Source organism: Agelaius phoeniceus, chromosome 25, assembly GCF_051311805.1.
Source record: "Agelaius phoeniceus isolate bAgePho1 chromosome 25, bAgePho1.hap1, whole genome shotgun sequence".
Classification (NCBI taxonomy): Eukaryota; Metazoa; Chordata; class Aves; order Passeriformes; family Icteridae; genus Agelaius; species Agelaius phoeniceus.
Window position 1 is genome coordinate 3,506,669 of NC_135289.1, and position 21,452 is coordinate 3,528,120.

The window sequence follows — 21,452 nt, forward strand, 5'->3', positions numbered from 1 at the left end:
GGCTCAGCCATCACTCCATCACTCTCTCTCTCTGTGGAGAAATGCCAATCCTGAGCTCAGGCTGCCAGTGCCACTCAATAAATACCAATTATTCCCCTTTGGGGACGGTCACTCCCTTCAGCTGTCACAGAGATCCCTCCTTTCAACATTTAAACGCCTTGCCCGAGGTCAAACAGCAAACAGAAGCGGGGGGGAAATCAGAGGGGGAAAGGTTTTGTTTTAATCACCAGAGGCAGCTTCAAAGGCAGCCTGGGCCAGGCTGAGCATCCCTCCAGCCCACCTTGCTCAGATGTGGCTCCACACAGGATGTGGCAGGGGGTGCCCAGCTGGAGCCCAGCCCCAGCATGAGGAATTTCAGCTCCAGCAGCTCCCAGAGTCACAAGGAAAAACTGACTGAGGCACTCAGCCCTAAAGGGGGATGTGATGCCCACTGCCTGCTGTGCTCTGGGGTGTGGGGAGCTCAGAGAGGGGGAGTAACCCCAAAAGAAACCCCAAACATCCAGTGAAAGATGCCTCACACAGATTCAAAGTTGATTTTTTGCCGTTTGCTGCTGTGACAGAGCTCTGGGGAGGCAGCAGGGATCTCTCCACCTGCCTGGGAATTCCAGTGTGGAGGCAGAGCTGGATTCCTTATCTGCAGGTAGGAACAGACCTCTCCTCCCCCTCCACACCCTCCCAGGGCTTCGAGGAGAAAACAAATCCCTGAAGCAACAACCGTGAACAGCCAGGGATGGGAAATCCCAACTGCAACAGAGCTGCAGATAAAACTGCAGCAGATGATGAGCTTCACCCCAACACCCATTCATTCCTCTGTAAATATTTTTAATTTTCCACAGAAGAGAGACAGGGAAATGTGCTGGGTGGGGAAATCACCTGAACTGCAGATTTGGGAGGACAAGGGCTGGGAAAAGGAGATTTGGGAGGCTCAGGGAGCCAGGACTCACCTGCAGGTGGCAGATTTCTGAGGACAGGGGCTGGAAAAGGAGATTAGGGGGGCTCAGGGAGGTTTGGGAGGCTCAGGGGGGTTTGGGAGGCTCAGGGAGGCAGGACTCACCTGCAGGTGGCTGATTTGGGAGGACAGGGGCTGGAAAAGGAGATTTGGGGGGCTCAGGGAGGTTTGGGAGGCTCAGGGAGCCAGGACTCACCTGCAGGTGCTCCCTGCAGCCCAGCCCAGGCTCCCAGCAGAAGCTGCTGCAGCGTTTGCAGGGCAGCAGAGGTGGAACCCAGCACAGGTTTGGTTTCAGGGCCCTCCCTCTGTGCTGATAACAGCAGTGTTGTTGTCACCGTGCCACCCCTGTGCCCCTTGCTGAGGCTGAGCAAACACTGCTGGCAACCCCTCAAAGGTGCTGCCCTGAGGAAACCCCAGCTCTGGGCTCACACCTGAATTTTGCCATTAAAAAAAAAAAACCCACCGTGAAATTCACATTTATCACCCTCCTTTGCAGATCTGCTGGTGCTCCAGCAGAGATTTAGGACGTGGGGTTGGTATTTTGTTTTTAAAGGAAACAAGATGGCCCTGCAGTGGCAGCCCCAGCAGCAGCAAGACCAAACACCCTCTCCTCAAACCCCTAAGCCAATCTTTCCCAGGGGGATTCATGGACTTTGCAGCTCTGGCATGGAAGGAGTCAGGAAAATCCATCCCCAGCTGGGAGAACAGCAGCATGGGCAGCACCTGCCCATCCCACAGGGATTTTGGGGACCTTTCCCAGCCCCATGGGCACAGCTGGTGCAGGTGACACTGGCACTTCTCACCCTCCAGCCTCATTTCCCCAAATTCCCACAACAGGAACAGGGTTTGTCCTTTCCTCCTCCAGGAGCACCTTGACAAGGACAACAGCAATGCCCAAAAAGGGATTTTTAGAGGTTTCCTGCACTTGGGAGCAGAAGGGAGCCACATGTGGGCCTGTCCCACAGCTGCTCCCAGAGCTGGCGTGCCATGGGACAGACACCAGCTGCTGCTGCTCCTCTTCCCTCCCCAGGGAGAGCCAAACATCTCAAACCCATGGCTTCTAAAAACTCAAACCATCTCAAAACCATGGCTCTCTTTTAAAAAATCCAAAATCTCCAAAGCCACAGCTCTCTGGTTTGCTTTTAAAAAACCCAAAGCATCTCAAACCCATGGCTTTCTTCTAAAAAACCCAAAGCATCTCAAACCCATGGCTTTCTTCTAAAAAACCCAAAAATCTCCAAAGCCATGGCTCTCTTTTAAAAAACCCAAAGCATCTCAAAGCCATGGCTCTCTTTTAAAAAACCCAAACCATCTCCACACCATGGCTTTCTTTAAAAAACCCAAACATCTCAAACCCATGGCTCTCTTTTAAAAAACCCAAACCATCTCCACACCATGGCTTTCTTTAAAAACCCAAAAATCTCCAAAGCCATGGCTCTCTTTTAAAAAAACCCAAACCATCTCAAACCCATGGCTTTCTTTAAAAAACCCAAACCATCTCCAGACCCACAGCTCTCTTCTAAAAAACCCAAAATCTCCAAACCCATGGCTCTCTTTTAAAAAACCCAAACATCTCAAACCCACAGTTTTCTTTTAAAAAACCCAAACCACCTCCAAAGCCATGACTCTCTTTTAAAAAACCCAAACCATTTCAAACCTATGGCTTTCTTTAAAAAAAACCCCAAACCATCTCCAGACCCATGGCTCTCTGGTTCTCTTTTAAAAACCCAAACCATCTCAAACCTATGGCTTTCTTTTAAAAACCCAAACCATCTCAAACCCATGGCTTTCTTTTAAAAACCCAAACCATCTCCAAAGCCATGGCTCTCTGGTTTGCTTTAAAAAACCCAAACCATCTCCAGACCCACAGCTCTCTTTTAAAAAACCCAAACATCTCCAAACCATGGCTTTATTTTAAAGAACCCAAACCATCTCAAACCCATGGCTCTCTGGTTTGTTTTTAAAGCTTCCAAACCAAATTTTCCCTGCCCTTTCCCTGCAGAGAAGCAGCAGATCAGCTCCCAGAGGCTGCCTCACCTGGCAGCCAGGTAGGAGGGCGGGTCCAGGGCAGGAGCAAAGCTTGGCTGGACAAAGGCAGAGGAGAAGGTGAAGCCAGGGAAGATTTTAGGAAAAAAAAACCAACCCCAAACACCTGGAAAAGGAGGATTTGCTGGGCATTGATGGACACACACAAAAGGAATCTCTCTTCCTCCTAAATCTTTCCAACACAGGGAAATCACATCTCAGCAGAGCTTAGAGTGAAGAGTGAGGGCTGGTTATTTTAAAAATAAAATTAATAAAATGTGGGTGTACTTACCTGGAAGAGAAAAACTCATTTCTTCCTGGAAGAATCCATGTCCTGCTACTCCATAATCTCTGCTACTGGTACAGAGGGACCAAGGGATGATGGTGAATGTGGCTTTGTAGGCTTTGATTTGCAGTGGTTTGTGCAGCTCAACAGACAGCAGTGACCAGACACAGAGAATTTGGCTCAGGGTGAGGATGCTGAGGCACTGGAACAGCTTTCCCAGAGAAAACGTGGCTGCCCCATCCCTGCAAGTGTCCAAGCCCAGCTTGCAGCAGCCAGGGATGGTGGAGGGTGTCCCTGCATGAGGAACAAAATGAGATTTAAGATCCCTCCCAACCCCCAAACCATTTGATGATTTTATTATTGCTGAAGATTTTGAGGCAAGATGCATTCTATTACCATCTGTAGGGCAGATTACCTTTGTCAAGTGGGCAGTTTGCCTTATCTCTCTCTTTGAGTGACCACAATCACTCCTCCCTTGGGAGGGGACACCTGCTGATAACAGCTATGGAATGTCCCTGCATGGCTGATAAGAGCTACAGCATCCCATTGGGAGATGGGAGCCCAGAGGGAGGAGCCAAGCATTCCTACCTGGATATAATCTGGAGATTCTGGAACACCAGCACAGCTTCTGCACTGGATTGCCCAGAGGAACAGCAGCTGCCTCTGCCCCTGGATCTTCAGAGGCAGAGACTGCACCTTTCTCCAGGATCCCTGCTCCAGCAGAACCAGCCCTGACACTGCAGGAGGGCTGAGCCACAATTCCAATGGTTCTGCTGCCAACAGCCTGACCCACAGGGTGTCAGGCTGGGTTCTGACTCTGGCAGTATTGTTTTCATTTACTGCATTGTTTATTTTATCCTTTTATTTTCCCTTTCCCTATTAAAGACCTGTTATTTCCTGCTCCCATATTTTTGCCTGAGAGCCCCTTAATTTAAAATTTACAGCAATTTGGAGGGGTGGGGAGGGTTTACATTTTCCATTTCAGGGGAGGCTCCTGCCTTCCTTAGCAGACTCCTGGCTTTCCAAACCAAGACAATTATTAATTATTTCTGCCCTGTCAGGGCTGCTTTACTCCCTTAGGAAGGGAAATCCCTTGGCTGAGGTGGGGCTGCTCCAGCCCAGGTGATTCACTCCTCACCTTCCCTGCCCAGGTTTGGCACCCAGAGACAGGGACAGGCAAAGAGCTCCCACTCACAACCCCAACATTGCATTTCCAACCTTCTGAGGGGCTCTTTGTGAATTCCCTGAAGCCCTTTGGAAGAAAGGGTGGCAGAGAGCTGCAGGGGGAGAGAGCTCAGGAGCAGCCAGGGCCTTTCACAGCTATCAGTGTCCATTCAGTGCTGCTGAATGGGAAATGCACCATGGAGAATAGCTCTGGCAGGCTCCTGGCACGGAATGGAACCCTCACCTGACCTCTCCTGACCCCCTCCCAAATCTTCTTGACCCCATTCACAGCTCGGGGAGGGGATGGATCCGGGCTCTGGGAATTAACCCCGCGTTTCCTTTGAGCCCTGGGGCTCCATTCTTGAGGAAAGAGCAGCAGCAGCCTGGAAATCCCCTCCAGAGCAGGGTTTGGGATCCCTCCCTCATCTCCCAGGGCAGGGCCCAGCAGCCAGGATCCCTCAGGCCATGGGAGCCACCAAGGGCCATTCCTGGTGGCAGCTCCAGCTTCCCCAGGGACACCCTGGATTTGGGGGATGGTTCTCTCTGCATTGAACCCCCCTGCAAGGGGATCCTGCTGCTTCCAGGGCTAAAATCCCGAGTCCTTTAGGGCACAGAGGGATCCCTGGCACAAGCACACAGCTGAGGGCGCCTCCATTTGGGAATGCACGGCCCATGGGGAATGCTGGCAGGCTGGAGGAAGCTCTGTCCTGCCCTTCACCCTCACACCTCCCACTCCAGGGATGTCCTAACCCCATCCCAGAGCCTCTGTCCCGCAGCCTGCACCCTCCTGTGGCACAGCAACTGCTCCTGCCAGGATCCTTCCTCCCAGCAAAGAGCAGCAGCTCCAGCCAGGCCTCCTCCTCCTCCTCCTCCCGTTCCAAACAGAGCTCCTGTGCCTAAGGGGGTCACTGGCTCAGCAGAGGCCAGGCTGGCACTGCTGGAGCTCTCTGGGGCACAGACACGAGCCCAGGGCCATGCCAGGGCTGTGCCAGGGCCAGCAGCTCCCTGCTCCTGGCTGGGCTTCAGCCTCAGGCTGCCCGGGGCATCCATGCCAGGGGCAGGGGATGGGCACAGCCAGAGATGGGAACAGCTGGAGATGGGAACAGCTGGAGATGGGCACAGCTGGAACTGAGCTCAACTGGAGCTGGGCACAGCTGGAACTGAGCTCAACTGGAGCTGGGCACAGCTGGAGCTGGGCACAGCTAGAACTGAGCTCAACTGGAACTGGGCACAGCTGGAACTGAGCTCAACTGGAATTGGGCACAGCTGGAGCTGGGCACCCTGAGTCCTGCAGCCAGCAGGGTTCAAGGCTGCTGGGATGCCCCTCAGCCTCACTTCACCCTCATCCTCACCCTCACCTCATCAGGAGCTCCCCAAAGCTGAGTTCAGGTCAGGGCTGAGGGGCTGAAAAGCCCCAGTAAAGCCCAGCTCAGCTGCTGAGGGATCTCCAGCCTGGGCTGGCATCTGTGCTGGTGCTCAGCAGGGTCTGGCAGCGTTGTACCCACTCAGGACTGGCATCTCCTCACCAAACTTCATCAAGCAAAACCTCCCAGACTCCTCAGCACACCCAACACCCCCAAAATCAGCAGAATTTCAGCCCCGAGAGGCTCAGCCCTCGTGGTCACGCTCCCCTGAGCTGGTGTCAGGGCTGCTGCAGCATTTCCAGCCCTCAGACAAGCTTGGCTGGCTGCACAGCAGAGCCCCAGCTTTGTTTTGCTGCTGCACGACCCAAGCTCTTGCTTTTATTCATGAGAGGAGCCCCCGTTCCGGAGCAGGAGGGGAAATGAGATGATCTGCTTCTGCTTTTCACTCATTTCTGCTGCTTAAAGACTGTCCCCATCACCCCTGGCACTTGATCCAAATCAACCTCTCCCCCCAGGGTCTTTCTTCTCTGCTTATTATTTTTTTTTCCTTTTTTTTTTCAAGCAGAAGAATCAAAATGTAAATTCAACTGGAAAGGGGGAAAAAATCAGCCCCCTCCAGGTGCCCCCTTCTCCTCAGTGTGGGGACGGGCACAGATTATATCCAGCACCACATGACCAGGGCCTGTATTTATGTGTCAGAGTGTAAAACCCACCCTGCTGAGCTGCCTTTTCTCTGCCTGGGGCTGGGGGCTTCTGCTCTGCGTCTCCTCCAGCAGCCCCACAAAGGGGATTAAGGAGAGCCCCTCAGCCCTGCAGAGTAATCCATCAAATTATCCCTTGTTGGCGTTGCTGTCCTCTTCAGGGGAAAGAAAAAAAAAAAAAAAAAAAAGAAGAAGAAAAAAGCCCTCCAAAAGCTTTTAAAAGCACTGAAATTACACTTGAGCCTGAAACACTCCACCCAGCTGCTGGAGCCCCCAGCACAATGGGCTGGTTGTGAAGGGGATCCCGGCAAGTGAGGAGCAAGGAAAAAGAGATGGACACTTAAAAAGGGCAGCAGCCTCCCCAGGGCTGCAACCCCAACAGGTGCCTCAGACCCCCCCATTCCCCTGAGCCTGCAGCTAAAGATTCAATTTTTCATCTAAATATTCCAAACTGGGAGCTGCTCTGAGATCTCCTTGTCCCCTCAGCCACCTGCAGCAGATCCAGCCCTGCAAGACTGGCTGGGCACCCACTGAGAGGGAATTTGGGGATTCAGACCCTGCAAGGCTGGCAGGGCACCCCAGTAACCACTGAGAGGGAATTTGAGGCTCCAGACACTGCAAGGCTGGCTGGGCACCCACTGAGAGGGAATTTGGGGTGCTGGGATGGGTTTGGTGAGCCCTGATGGCCCCAGGGATGCAGCCTCAGAAGAGGTGAGTCCCCAACAAACTGGGGCTGGGATCACAAACAGGGATCACAAACTGGGATCACCCCAACAAACTGGGGCTGGGATCACAAACTGGGATCACAAACAGGGATCACCCCAACAAACTGGGGCTGGGATCACAAAGAGGGATCATAAACTGGGATCACAAACTGGGATCACCCCAACAAACTGGAGCTGGGATCACAAACTGGGATCACAAACTGGGATCACCCCAACAAAATGGGGCTGGGATCACAAACTGGGATCACCCCAACAAACTGGAGCTGGGATCACAAACAGATCACAAACTGGGATCACAAACAGGGATCACCCCAACAAACTGGGGCTGGGATCACAAACTGGAATCACAAACTGGGATCACAGAGTGCTAACCCCAACAAACTGGAGCTGGGATCACAAACTGGGATCACAAACTGGGATCATAAACTGGGATCACAAACTGGGATCACCCCAACAAACTGGGGCTGGGATCACAAACTGGGATCACAAACAGGGATCACCCCACCAAACTGGAGCTGGGCAAAGAGAAGAGCAGAGCTGGTGGCACTCAGAGCACCCACGTGGCCCCAGGGGCCAGCTCAGCACCGAGCACCCCGACACAAAACCCCTGAGTTAAAAAACCACCAGTGCTGAGTGAGACAGAAGCGTTTCCCCATCTGCCACGGGGAGCAGGCAGAAGCCCTCAGTGCTCTGCTCTTGTGAGCCCTCCTGCCTGCTCACACGGCTGGGAAAATGGGAAGTGAAACTGGAACTTGTTGTTTGCAGCTGGAGCAGAAATGCCGTGTGAGGGGACAGCTGACCCCTCTGCAGGCCAGCTCTGCCCCAGCACTTCTGGCTTGATGTGGAAAATGACAGTCACAGGGCCAGCCAGAGGAGGCTCAGCAGTGGCTCTGGGGTGGGAAGGACAGTTCTGGTGTCTCAGCAAAACCCAGAGCAAAGCCAAGGCTGGACACGAGGCTGCAAATCCAACCCCTGGGCTGTGGAGCAGCTCAGGAACAAATGGGGCAGTTTCAGGAGGATGAGGGGTGTCCCTGACCCCAAACTGTGCCCACACAGGGGTCAGACAAATTTCATCCCAGCAGGAGCCACCAGCACCCAAAACTGAACTCCAACATCCCATCCTCCTTTGGCCAGGAGCTTTTTCCTCAGGAGAAAAAAAGGGAATAACCCAAACTCCACACATGCTCCAGGCACACATTTCCAGGTGCCACCAGCACCCAAAACTGAACTCCAGCCATCCCATCCTGCTTTTGCCAGGAGCTTTTTCCTCAGGAGAAAAAAGGAATAACCCAAACTCCACACATGCTCCAGGCACACATTTCCAGGAGCCACCAGCACCCAAAACTGAACTCCAACATCCCACCCTGCTTTTGCCAGGAGCTTTTTCCTCAGGAGAAAAAAGGAATAACCCAAACTTCACACATCCTCCAGGCACACACTGCCAGGAGCCACCAGCACCAAAAACTGAGCTCCAGCCATCCCTGCACCTGAACTCCAACCATCCCATCCTTCTTTTGCCTGGAGGTTTTTCCTCAGGAGAAAAAAGGAACAACCCAAACTCCACACATCTTCCAGAACCCCTCTGGCTGCAAATTTTGGGAGCCTGACCTCGTGCTCCTCCTCAAAGGAGACACTTGGAGCCCTGGGCACACACCCAGGGCCCTTCAGCAGTCACAGGCTGCTCAGGCCATCTCCCCATAGCAATTTTGTGCCCCACAGTCCCAGTTATTTGTGTCCCTGCTAAAAGATCCCTCAGGCAGCCCTCTGACCTCCCCTGGCAGGTTGGGGGCTTTCTCCCTCTCTGTTTTCTGTCTGTAAAATGAGGTCATGGCTTTGAAGCAGACAAAAGAGCCTTTGCAGGGTGAGGAACAGCCCCAGGACAGCTGGGAGAGCTGAGCCCCAGCACTCACAGCCCAGGGCTCTGAACACCCTCCCTGGTGCCCCTGGCATGGGAATGGGCAGAGGGAATGAAGCAAAACTCTCCAAATATTTTAAACTGGGAGCTGCTGTGAGATTTCCTTGTCCCCCCACCCATTTTCACCCTCCCATTCACCCCTCTGGCCACGGAGAGGAGTTTTTGTGCCAATGTCGCATCAGAGGGGAAGGTGTGCAGGCAATAATGGGAATTTTCTGGGCTGTTTTAAGGGCAAAATCCACATCTCAGAGCTGTAAAAAAAAACCACAAAACAGTTTCACGTGCCTGGCTCTGCCTCCTGCCTGCAGCACATCATCAACCCCTGGGGGTTAATGAGGGGCCTTAGATCACTGGGAGACTTTTCCTTATCGCGACAGAGCAGCCACCAGGCCTGGGCCTGAAAACGGCAGATTCCACAATTTTATTTTTGCCTGATAATTGCAAAGATAAGGAGCAATCAGATTTTTATTTCCCGAGGCAGATAAGTTTCACTGGAAGGTCTTGATGGAGAACTTAAGGAGCTTTTGGCTTTTCCCCTTCTCACTATCGGTTTAATGTGCTGTGGACTCACAGCATGCAGGGGTTTAACATTCACCAAAACAAATAGAGCAGTGAGGAATATCTGGAAGAGAAATTTTCCACTTTAAAAAGAAAGGGAAAAAAAAAAAAACAAAACCAAAAAAACCAAGGAGGTTCAAAGCTGCCATTTCTCCAGGAGGTGGATGGAGTGAGGCATTTTTACCACCCCCTCACTCCCCACCCAAACAGGAACCTCACTTTCTATTTTGAGCCCTGGAAAGAACATCAGCCCTGAATAAATTATTAGCTTTTTTACTAATTAGGCATGGGGTTCAAGTTCAAAGCTGCCTGGATTTTGCAGAGCCCTCTGAGGGGTTCTGTGGCACAGGGCACGAGGGGGACAGGCAGGAAGGAGCTCTGAGAGCTGAAATTTCTCCCTGTTTGCTGTTAACAACAGGAATGGAAGTTTGTGCAGCAAACACTGAGCAGGGGCAGGATTTTCTCTCCATGCCAGGCTGCCTCTTGCCATTGTTTGCTGGGGTAAAGTTCAGAGAGCCACAAATGAGGCCCAGAGATCTCTGATATTCCTGCAGAGTGCCCTGGGCACACAGCCAGGGCACCTGGGGCTGGCACCCAGCCCCTTCCTGGGCCACGCTGGCTGTGCCACCACAGGGACAGCCCAAAGGCTCATCTGTGGGAAATGGGTTTGGGGAGAGCCCTCAGGGCCTGACAGAAGGCACACCCAGGGTGAAAATCTGTGTGCAAACTTTGGGGAATGGCATCTACAGTGTGGTGTGGCTAAAGCTGGCAGGAAAAGAAATGCTTATAGGGTTTTGTGATTTGGAAATAGTTAATTTCTGATTGTGATGTCATGAATTATACCATATTATATATATAATATAATTAAATATAATATAATTAGATTTATATTATATTATATTTTATATTATATTATATTTTCTTATCTATTATATTTTCTATACTAGATTATATTTTATTACCTATTATCTATTTTATTCTATTAATTCTATTCTATTAATTCTATTCTATTATATTCTATTACATATAAAATAATTATATATAATTATATATAATATACTATATCATATTATATATCATATTATATATTATAGTCTATTATACTATATAGTATATATTATATATTATATTATATTTTATTTTATTATCTACTATATTATTATATACTACATTACATTATATTACATTATATTATATTATAGTACATTATATTACATTACATTACATTACATTATATTATATTATATTATATTATATTACATTACATTATATGTAACATCTGTATTGTCTCATCCTTCTCACAAGACTGAAAATGGAATAAAACTTTTTAAAACACCTCTCAGTTACCCCATCTCTGGGTCAGGAAAGGGTTTAACCCAACACTCATCCTCTGCTCTCAGCCTGGGATGGAATGGGAGGCTCTGAGGGCAGCACAAGCCCAGCCTGGCTTGGAGAACCACAGGTGAAGGAGTCCCTGTGGGATCACCTTCCCAACAGATCACCTTCCCACATCCTCCAGCCTGAGTGAAGGCATCTCAGCCACTGAGGCTGCAGGAACTTCCCCTGAAACAATATCCATGGGCTAGAAAGGTTTAATAGCTGGGAAGCGTCCGTCTGTCCTTCCTTCCCTCCCTGCAGCCATCCCCTGTGTCATTCCTGAGCTCTGCTTTGGATTTGCACACTCAGAGCCTCCCCAGCTCTGTCCTAGACCTGGCTCAGTCAGTCCCCATGGAAAGCCAGCCCTGCAGGCCCAGCTCAGCCAGTCCCCATCCAAAGCCAGCCCTGCAGGCCCAGCTCAGCCAGTCCCCATCCAAAGCCACCTCAGCTCAGCCAGTCCCCATCCAAAGCCAGCCCTGCAGGCCCAGCTCAGCCAGTCCCCATCCAAAGCCACCCCAGCTCAGCCAGTCCCCATCCAAAGCCAGCCCTGCAGGCCCAGCTCAGCCAGTCCCCATCCAAAGCCACCCCAGCTCAGCCAGTCCCCATCCAAAGCCAACCCTGCAGGCCCAGCTCAGCCAGTCCCCATCCAAAGCCAGCCCTCAGGCCCAGCTCAGTCAGTCCCCATCCAAAGCCACCCCTGCAGGCCCAGCTCAGCCAGTCCCCATCCAAAGCCATCCCTGCAGGCCCAGCTCACTCAGTCCCCATCCAAAGCCACCCCTGCAGGCCCAGCTCAGCCAGTCCCCACCCAAAGCCAGCCCTCAGGCCCAGCTCAGTCAGTCCCCATCCAAAGCCACCCCTGCAGGCCCAGCTCAGTCAGTCCCCATCCAAAGCCAGCCCTTCAGGCCCATTAGCTGCTCACTCGGCCTTGGCCAGGGCACAGCAGCCTTTTGTTCCAGCTGCTCCCGCCGGCCGCCCCTGGTGCACGAATCGTTTGTCACCGATGTTCCCAACAGGAATTGTTTGTGTCCAACACTCCAAAATGTACAGGAATTGTTTGTCACCAACACTCCCAAACACACAGGATTGTTTGTCATCCATATTCCCATCAGGAATCATTTGTCACCAACATTCTCAACAGGAATCATTTGTCACCTACGCTCCCAAACACACAGGAATAATTTGTCACCAATCTTCCCAACATGAATGGTTTGTCACCAGCATTCCCAAAGGCACAGGAACTGTTTGTCACCAATATTCCCAACAGCAATTGTTTGTCACCCACATTCCTAACAGGAATTTTTTGTCACCAACACTCCCAAACGCACAGGATTGTTTGTCACCCATATTCCCATCAGGAATCATTTGTCACCTACATTTCTAACAGGAATTGTTTGTCACCAACATTCCTAAAGGCACAGGAATCATTTGTCACCCACACTCCCACCAGGAATTGTCACCCATATTCCCAAAGGCACCTCTGGATCCCAGCAGTGGCCACACAAAGCCCTCCCTGTCCCTTTTGCCGGTACCTGGCACCCCAGCCCGCTGCCACTGTCCCCTCCCTGTCCCTTTGTGCTCCAGCTCGGGGTTTATGGGCCCTGCTGACCCCCAGGGAAGAGCTCACCCCGTGACCACAACAATCCCTTATTGTCTGTGCACAGCTCCAAGGCAGAGCTCGGGAATTGTGCCAGAATCCAGAGTGAGGTAGGCAGTGATCACAGGGAGAGCTCTAACAGGGCACCCTGTGTCAGCCCAGCTCCTGGAGGTGACCAAAAACCACTCTGGGTATCAAATCCCCACACTGAAGTGACCCCACAGCCCTGGGAGAGGGGAAGGAACAGGAAAACATCCTGGAGCAGGGGCAGATCCAGCCCAACATTCCCCAGAAAAGGCACAAAATCACCATCAGGGATAAAATCACTCACCAGGTACAGCTAAATTGGAGGGGTTTGTTCACACCCACTTCAAATCCCACCCAAAAGCCAGGTCTGCTCATTAATCCCAAATTAAGAGCAGGGAATTGGGATGCAAAGGCACAAAATCACCATTAGGGATAAAATCACTCACCAGGTACAGCTAAATTGGAGGAGTTTGGTCAGACCCACTTCAAATCCCACCCAACAGCCAGCTCTGCTCATTAATCCCAAATTAAGAGCAGGGAATTGGGATGCAAATCAGCAGCAGAGCTGAGGTCTGAGCCTCACCTCAGCCTCTCCATGCAAGTCAGATCCCAGCAGGATTCACTCCTCGTGTTTGGGAAGCAAAGTGTGATCCAGGGATTTTCCTGCATGCCCCATTTCACCCAAAGTCTCAAGGCATAAATCTAAAGCAGGATTTCAGTGCTGCCCACAACTCTGTGCACATTGTTCCTGGGGCTGGCTCCAGCCTGCCCTGTGAGAACATTAATTATCAATTATAATGTTATAATGTATAATTATAATTATCAATTAATGTCTTCTGAGTGCTGACAACCTGCACGGATTTGAGTCACTGCACTCATTGTATTTCTGTTTTTCCTGAAGTCCCAGCTCCTGCAGACAAACCACCACAGAGAACTTCAGCTCCCAACAAAACAAAGGTGGGAAAAAAAAACCAAAACACCAAAACAGCTCCTTTGATTGAAGGGAAAAAACTTTCACACCTCACAAACCAACCCCAGCATCCGACATTGTTTTATTTTCAAATAAACCTCAAACTTTGCCAGAGGCCATCCTTGAACTTCCTGAGTGTTCCAGCCCTGGCCAGGATGAGAATTCACCTGCAAGCCACCAAAAGCTGGCTCTGAAATCCCCAGATCAACAAGCCACCAAAAGCTGGCTCTGAAATCCTCAGAATTCACCTGCAAGCCACCAAAAGCTGGCTCTGAAATGCCCAGAATTCACCTGCAAGTCACCAAAAGCTGGCTCTGAAATGCCCAGAATTCACCTGCAAGCCACCAAAAGCTGGCTCTGAAATGCCCAGAATTCACCTTCAAGTCACCAAAAGCTGGCTCTGAAATGCCCAGAATTCACCTGCAAGCCACCAAAAGCTGGCTCTGAAATCCCCAGATCAACAAGCCACCAAAAGCTGGCTCTGAAATGCCCAGATCAACAAGCCACCAAAAGCTGGCTCTGAAATCCTCACAATTCACCTGCAAGCCACCAAAAGCTGGCTCTGAAATGCCCAGAATTCACCTGCAAGTCACCAAAAGCTGGCTCTGAAATCCTCAGATCAACAAGCCACCAAAAGCTGGCTCTGAAATGCCCAGAATTCACCTGCAAGCCACCAAAAGCTGGCTCTGAAATCCCCAGATCAACAAGCCACTAAAAGCTGGCTCTGAAATCTCCAGAATTCACCTGCAAGCCACCAAAAGCTGGTTTTGAAAACCCCAGAATTCACCTGCAAGCCACCAAAAGCTGGCTCTGAAATGCCCAGAATTCACCTGCAAGCCACCAAAAGCTGGCTCTGAAATGCCCAGATCAACAAGCCACGAGGTTCCTGGGTGAAGGACAGGGCCAGAACTCGGGATGTGCACTGAGGGCATTTTCTTTTAGCTCATGTGCAGCAGCAGAGAGGAGGAAAAAATGGTTCAGAGCAGCAAATCAGGCACCTGCTCCTTGCTGTGTGTGTTCCACCCCCAGACAAAGGAGCCTTTGGGACCACATTCCTCCTTATTTTGCCAGACAATATTCACGGGGGTCTGTTTCTCCTCTTTCCACAGGCTGGCAAAATGTTAAGCAAATATTTGGGAAGGGCCAGAGGAACTGACATTTTAGGATATGAAAACAAGGAGGAAGGGCACAAACTGGAGGAGGGGGGGGGGACCTCCAAGGAGCACCAGGCAGACAAACAGGAATGGAATGGTGGCCTCAGAGTCCCAGTCTCAGCTTTGTTTTCTCAGCAAGCAGCCCCACAGCTCAGAGGGTTGGGCACATCAGCAACTTCTGCAGCTCCATGAGGCAGTGAGGAGCAGCAGCAACACAAGGAACAGGACAGGTCTCCCACCATCAGCCTGAGAGAACCAAACACTGGGGCACAGAACTGCTAAATAATCCCGTATTTTTATTATTTTTCCCGTTTTCCTCTTCTTTTCTTCTTGACTGCCTTGCAGGGATGGTTTTAAAACTTCCCCCTGCTTCTGAAAGGCCAAGATTCCTCCCTGAGGGTCTCCATGCCCTTCCTCAGCCGAGCTGGGGGTCCCTGCCCTCACAGGGACAGCCTGGATGTCTGACATGGCACAACCAGAAACCAAGAAATCAGCGCTGGGAAGAGCTGGGAGCTGCTCACGAGCCTCTCGTGACTCCCTTGCTGCACACTCAGCTTGGATCATGGGTTAAACAGGGCTGAGGGGGCACCAGGGTGGCTCTTTGAGCTGGGTTTTAGCAGTTTGGGCTGGGTTTTAGCAGTTTGGGGTGAGTTTTTAGCAGTTTGGGGTGAGTTTTAACTGCTTGGGATGGGTTTTAACTGCTTGGGATGGGTTTAAGCTCTTTTGGATGAGTTTTTAGCAGTTTGGGATGAGTTTTTAGCTGCTTGGGATGGGTTTTTAGCTGTTTGGGATGAGATTTTAGCTCTTTGGGATGCATTTTTGGCTGTTCGGGATGAGTTTTTAGCTCTTTTGGATGAGTTTTTAGCAGTTTAGAATGAGTTTTTAGCTGTTTGGGATGGGTTTTTAGGTGCTTGGGATGAGCTTTTAGCAGTTTAGGATGAGTTTTTAGTTGCTTGGGATGCATTTTTAGCAGTTTAGGATGAGTTTTTAGCAGTTTGGGATGAGTTTTCAGCTGCTTGGGATGGGTTTTTAGCTGCATGGGATGGGTTTTTAGCTGCTTGGGATGGGTTTTCAGCAGTTTGGGATGGGTTTTAGCTCTTTGGGATGAGTTTTTAGCTCTTTGGGATGAGTTTTTAGCTGCTTGGGATGAGTTTTTAGCTGCTTGGGATGAGTTTTCAGCTCTTTGGGATGGGTTTTCAGCTCTTTGGGATGGGTTTTCAGCTCTTTGGGATGGGTTTTCAGCTCTTTGGGATGGGTTTTTAGCTGCTTGGGATGGGTTTTTAGCTCTTTGGGATGAGTTTTTAGCCACCAGGAGCTGTGCTAGGCTGGCTGCCCACTCCAGGAGCCACAGGGCACCATCACCACATGGAATTATTTCCAAACAGAGGAAATCCAGCCCATTTTGGGTTCTGTACCCACTTTGGGTTCTGTACCCATCCCTTCTGCTCTCCCTGCTCCTGACAAGGTTTTACAGCTGCAATTCTGCTGACCCCAAGCACCACCTCCCATCCCTCTGCTCCTTTCCCTCCTGGCTCCCTCAGAGCCTCAAATCCATCAAAAACCTCCCCAAATTTCCCCCAACCAAGCCAAGCTTTGCTCTGATGTTGCCTCAGCCGTGATGAGGAGACAGCAACTCCTTAAAGAGCACCTAAAGCAGCCCCTCCTGGGGGACAAACACAAACTCAGAGCTCTGATCTTAAGGATTCCCACACTCTGGAAGGCTCAGCCACCCCCTCTGTGACAGAAACGCTGCAAAAATCTGAAGGGAGTAAATCACAGGAGGAAAACAGACCCTGAGCACAGCACTAAAGTGATTTTTTTAAATAATTTTTAGGAGCCTGAACTCCCAATGCCATCAAGAGAGGCACAAGAGCCCAAGCATCACCCTGAGCTCTGTTCTGAGGCTTTGGCTGAAGAGAAAAGAGATGAAACTCGGGGAGGAAAAGCCAAAATCACCCCTCCTCCCCTCCCCAGCACTGCCACTTGAGTGCTCCAGCGAAATAAACAGTTTGGGGAAAAGGTTACCAAGAGTTTATGCTAAACATCATTTCCTAGGGACTCTGGCAAAGATAAAGTAGACCCAGGGCTGTGTTTTTTAACTCAGGGATCAGCCCAGTGATTCCAGCCTCTCCCAGCACGGACATGGGCAAAAAATCTGCTGATAAAAATGGGATTTTGCTCCTTTTTGCTGCTGGTGGAGTTGGTTTGGAGCATGTGGAGGTGTCCACCAGTGCTCACAGGGGATGGTGCTGGTTCTGCACCTTCCAGCAGCCTCCTGATGCTCACTGGGACCTGCAGAAGGGACACAGCACCCACAGAAATCACCACAAACTCCCTGTCTGTAGGGGAATATCCCCAAAGCAGCCACAGCAAGGAGAATTCCCTCCCTAAATCCCAAAATCTGGGGATTTATATCCCCTGCAAAGCTCTCATTTAATTTGCTGTTAATTCTGGAGATTCTTGTGATTCTTGTTATCCATACCAAATTTCTAATCCTTTTTTTTTTTCACTCCCAAATCCTATCAGTCAAGCGCTCTGTGGCAATAAAATCCCGAGTTTTACTTTTCTGTTGCAATAAAATCCAGAGTTTTACTTTTCTGTGGCAATAAAATCCCGAGTTTTAGGCACAGCCTGGAATCCCAGGGTTGGCAATCTGGTTCCAGTGCCACTCCCCACAAGGGGAAGCAGCTCTGGATGATGCCAGAAAGTTCAGGCAGCAGCAAATATTTAAAAACAAAAAAAAAAAAAAAAAAAAGAAAGAAAGAAAGAAAATTGCAGGTGGGGTGAATAATAGAAAAGGTTTCAAGGCTGGTACATGTTTTTCAGGAGTGTCTGCATGACTTCAGTGCCCAGGTCATTTGGGTACTTTTGAAGTTCTTACTCATGTTCTATTTCTATAAATTTGGAGATATTCTCATGTTACACGTGTGAAGGCTGCTCTCCTGAATCACACCTAGAACCAGAACAGGGCAAAAATGGCATTTTGAGCCTGGCCACTTTCTCTGTGCTGCTTGTGATCCTGACAGCTCCAGGTGGGCACCAGGAAAGCTCCAGGTGGGCACCAGGAAAGCTCTTTCCCTTCCACTTTTACGTTTATTTGTAACATAAAAATGGAAATCGAGCATCTTGCCAGGTCTGGCCATCACCAGCATAAAATGAATCAATTTCTTTTCGTGCTTCTCCCTTCCTCCTGAAGCTGTCATCCGTGGGAAGACAAACGAGCCGGGGAGTTTATGTTTATCATAAACAACTCCAGCGTTTTACCACCAAAACCTCGAGCCTGCCAAAGTCAGGAATCCCTGGAATTATCCCCATTGTGGCATTTGGGGACAGCTTGAGGCAGCAGAGCTGGAGGGGAGGCACCAAACCCAAACACAACCGGGGGTAATGAAAATGAGTTTTTCCTTACAGGGGGGTAATGAAAATGAGTATTTCCTTACAGGGGGGTAATGAAAATGAGTTTTTCCTTACAGGGGGTAAAGAAAACTCCCTCTGCTCGGGTTCTAGGGATTCACTCACCTGTCCCCGCAAGTCTTCAGGATTCCTGGGAGTCCATCCCGCTGCCCAAACTCTGCCCGCTCAGGAACCTTCAAACCTCGCGGTGTCCCTGCAGGAATGAGGAGTTTGGGAAGAGCTCGGGGAGGGCGGGACACCCTCCCCAGTCCCTCCTGCTCCGCTTTTTTTTGTTTTTGTTTTCCCGCAGGAGCATCAGCCCCGGAGCGCCTCCTCCTCCTCCTCTTCCTCCTCTTCCTCCCGCGGGCAGCGCCGCCGTCCCGGCCGGAGCCGGCGGGCAGCGCTCGGTGCTGCAGGAGCGGAGGGAGCCCCGAGAGCCCCGGGATGTGCCCGGAACCCCCGGCGAAGGCGGCGGGAGCCGCATCCCGGCACCGGCAGCGGCATCGCGGGGCAGCCACAGCCGCATCCCCCCGGCCCGACCTGACCCCGTGCCCAGCCCCGTGCCCAGCCCCGTGCCCAGCGCCCCCGCATGCCGTGCCCAGCCCCTGCCCGGCCGTACCTCGGCGGCAGCCGGGGCTCAGCGCGGCGCCCGCGCCTCCGCCGCCGTTTAAAGCGCAGGTTGGGCGGGCAGCGAGCATGCGCTGCTGCGGGCGGGGCTCCCCCCGCCACGGCACCCCCGCCCCGGGGCCGCACCGGACGAGCATCCCGCAACCCGCCGGGAGAACGGCCCCGATCCCGCGGAGCCGGTGCCCGCAGCCCCGCGGGGAGAACGGCCCCGGTGCCCAAAGCCCCGGTGCCCGCAGCCCCGGTGGGAGAACAGCCCCATCCCCGCAGTCCCGGTGCCCGCAGTTCCGATCCCGCAGCCCCGCGGAGACAACGGCCCCTGTTCCGCAGTCCCCGCTGGAAGAACAGTCCCGATCCCGCAGCCCCGATCCCGCAGCTCCGAGGGGACAACAGCCCCATTCTCGCAGTCCCGGTCCCGCACCCTTCGCCGGGATAACAGCCCCGTTCCCGTAGTCTCGATCCCGCAGGGACAAGAGCCCAATCCCCGCAGTCGCATTCCCGCACCCTTGGCTGGGAGAACAGCCCCATTCCCGCAGCCCCGATCCTACAGCTCCGCTGGAAGAACAGCCCCATTCCCTCAGTCCCGATCCCGCACCCTTCCCTTGGGATAGCAGCCCCATTCTCGCAGTCCCGATCTCGTATCTCCCGCAGACCCCAACGGGAGAACAGCCCCATTCCCTCAGCCCCATCCCCTCAGCCCCATTCCCTCAGCCCCGTTCCCTCAGCCCCATTCCTTCAGCTCCATTCCCTCAGCCCCGTTCCCTCAGCCCCATTCCCTCAGCTCCATCCCCTCAACCCCGTTCCCTCAGCCCCGTTCCCTCAGCTCTGTTCCCTCAGCCCCATTCCCTCAGCCCCATTCCCTCAGCCCCGTTCCCTCAGCCCCATTCCCTCAGCCCCGTTCCCTCAGCCCCATTCCTTCAGCTCCATTCCCTCAGCCCCGTTCCCTCAGCCCCGTCCCCTCAGCTCCATTCCCTCAGCCCCATCCCCTCAGCCCCATTCCCTCAGCCCCGTCCCCTCAGCCCCGTCCCCTCAGCCCCATTCCCTCAGCCCCATTCCCTCAGCCCCGTCCCCTCAGCCCCGTCCCCTCAGCCCCATTCCCTCAGCCCCATTCCCGAGCCCTCCCTGCTGCCACCAGCCTCATCCCACAGCACCATCCACCCCAAATATCCCACCTTTCTTTCAAAAAATCCCCTTTTTCTCTTTCCCCCTTCCTGCCGGAGCGTTACCCACAGCAGGAGCAGTTTCTGGGTTTGTTTGGGTTTTCTGAGCTGCTGGTTCCCTGCAATGGCCTGGAGTGGATGCAAACAGGGCCCCTGCTATGGGAAGTTTGTGACCTGGCCCTGGACATTATTCATGGTGAATGAGTGCTCAAACCCACATGGCGTGCGAGGGAGAGGGACACAAAATATATACATTTATACAGAGAGAGATCTAAGCATTGTATCAGCACCTAACTCAAAAACCAAGGGCTAAACAGAGCCCTAAATTGAAGAAAAATCAACGTTCCATTCATCCACACAGCCTTGGAGATGAGAACAGAGCAGCCTCCCCTGAACATCTGCAGCAACAAATATCTTATTTTGTGTGTGTGTGTGTGTGCGTGAACAAAACGAGAGGAAAAATGAGACAAGAATGCAGTGGAGAAAACCAGCTGCTCCTAAATGAATGTTTGCAAATGCTGGGGCGAGTTCTTCAGCTGAGGACTTCAAAAAGTCATCAAAACCCTCGTTCTATTTAAAGCCTTGGCCCTTTGCTTTGTGATGAATTCACTCAGCTCCATGAGCTGCCGAAGCATTACAAAGATCCGTTATTTTTAATCTTCACAGGGTCCCTCCTTTGGAGCAACTTTGTAGCTCTCAAGGTCAAAAATCCCATTTCCACGTCACATTTCAGCTTGGGTCAGCAGGATGGTGGGGTTTTTTGGGGGTTTTTTCACTGGAAACAGCTGTTCCCTCCCCAAGTTTGCTGGAAGGACTCGCCCTGCACAGGGGAAAGCAGAGGAGCACCTGCATTTGCTGTCACTTGAGCTGATGAGAACTCGCTCACTGGGGTGGCTGATGAGGAGAAACCACACTGCTGTTTCCTGGGGGGAAAAAAGGCATTTTTGGCAGTGCAGATGCTGATAGGAACTGGATAATAAAAAACCCCAAACCCAACAAAAAAACGCTGGGGAGCTGGGCTGTGACTTCAGCTGGGAAAGGGCCAGAATCCAAATTTGGGTGGGGAGAGCTGCCCCTGTTTTTTAGTCAGAGAACTTCACAAGCAATTAAATAGCTATTAGTGCTGGTTTTTTGGTTTGTTTTGGTTTTTTTTTTCAATTTTTTTCCTATTTTCTTCTCTTTAGCACTGGAGCAAATGAGTCTCCCAAACGTTGTGCCCACACAGAGCTGGGCGCTGCAGGGCTCAGTGGTCAGAGGAGCAGAGTGAATTTCAATTTCCACTCTCTTCTATTCCGGGCTCTGAGTCACTGGGTGATGTTGGTGGAGGCAGTTTGGAAGCAGAAATTACAGCCTGGGCTCTCCTGGATGTCCCTGAGAGGGTGGCACAGGCCAAGAGGGAGTGACAGCTCCAGGGTCATCTGCAGCAGCACCAGGACATGGGGAGGGAGGCCACAGAAAGCCTCGTT

At 51.7% G+C, this 21,452-nt stretch overlaps 1 protein-coding gene across 1 annotated transcript in view; it reads right to left on the bottom strand.

The window, feature by feature from the left end:
• Positions 1 to 18,887, bottom strand: part of SLC45A3 (solute carrier family 45 member 3) — a 33,147-nt gene extending 14,260 nt beyond the window's left edge. The window contains exons 1-3 of the mRNA XM_054648724.2: positions 18,822 to 18,887; positions 18,329 to 18,416; positions 3,267 to 3,554 (exon numbers count right to left, since the gene is read on the bottom strand). The gene's annotated coding sequence lies outside the window, so the exon portion shown is untranslated. The remainder of the gene's footprint in view (positions 1 to 3,266; positions 3,555 to 18,328; positions 18,417 to 18,821) is intronic.
• Between the last annotated feature and the right edge of the window lie 2,565 nt (positions 18,888 to 21,452).